The following is a 347-nucleotide window of genomic DNA, read 5'->3' as shown; positions in this document are numbered from 1 at the left end:
AAACAGGGCAAGTTTTAAATGTGTTTTGAGCCTCTAAACATGTTCAAAATGTCATTAAAAGTGCCTAACCATGTTAAGTGATTCCTGTGTAGAAACAGGCTGTAACTTGACACCACAGTGGAGCCAGGAGAGCTGAAGTTCAAGAGCTATCACAGGTAACTAAGCAACAATGGTCTCTTGAACTTTTGACCTGCTGCAGCCCCACTCTGCTCTGCCGGCTCCACTGTGGTGTCAGGTTACAGCCTGTTTCCACATAGTCATTACTAAGGACATGACAACAGCAAATCAGGGTTTTTTGTGTGGGGAAAAAAAACATTTTGGAATATTGGATTGTATGAGTTTGACAA

General features: G+C 42.1%; 1 protein-coding gene across 3 annotated transcripts in view; it reads left to right on the top strand.

The window, feature by feature from the left end:
- The window catches only part of ptpn2b (protein tyrosine phosphatase non-receptor type 2b), a 14240-nt gene that overhangs the window by 10691 nt on the left and 3202 nt on the right, over positions 1–347 (top strand). The gene's annotated exons all lie outside the window — the stretch shown is intronic.

This window comes from Etheostoma spectabile, chromosome 14 (assembly GCF_008692095.1).
Source record: "Etheostoma spectabile isolate EspeVRDwgs_2016 chromosome 14, UIUC_Espe_1.0, whole genome shotgun sequence".
NCBI lineage: Eukaryota > Metazoa > Chordata > Actinopteri > Perciformes > Percidae > Etheostoma > Etheostoma spectabile.
The sequence above is the reverse complement of the archived record's forward strand: the minus strand, read 5'-3'. Positions and strand labels throughout refer to the sequence as shown.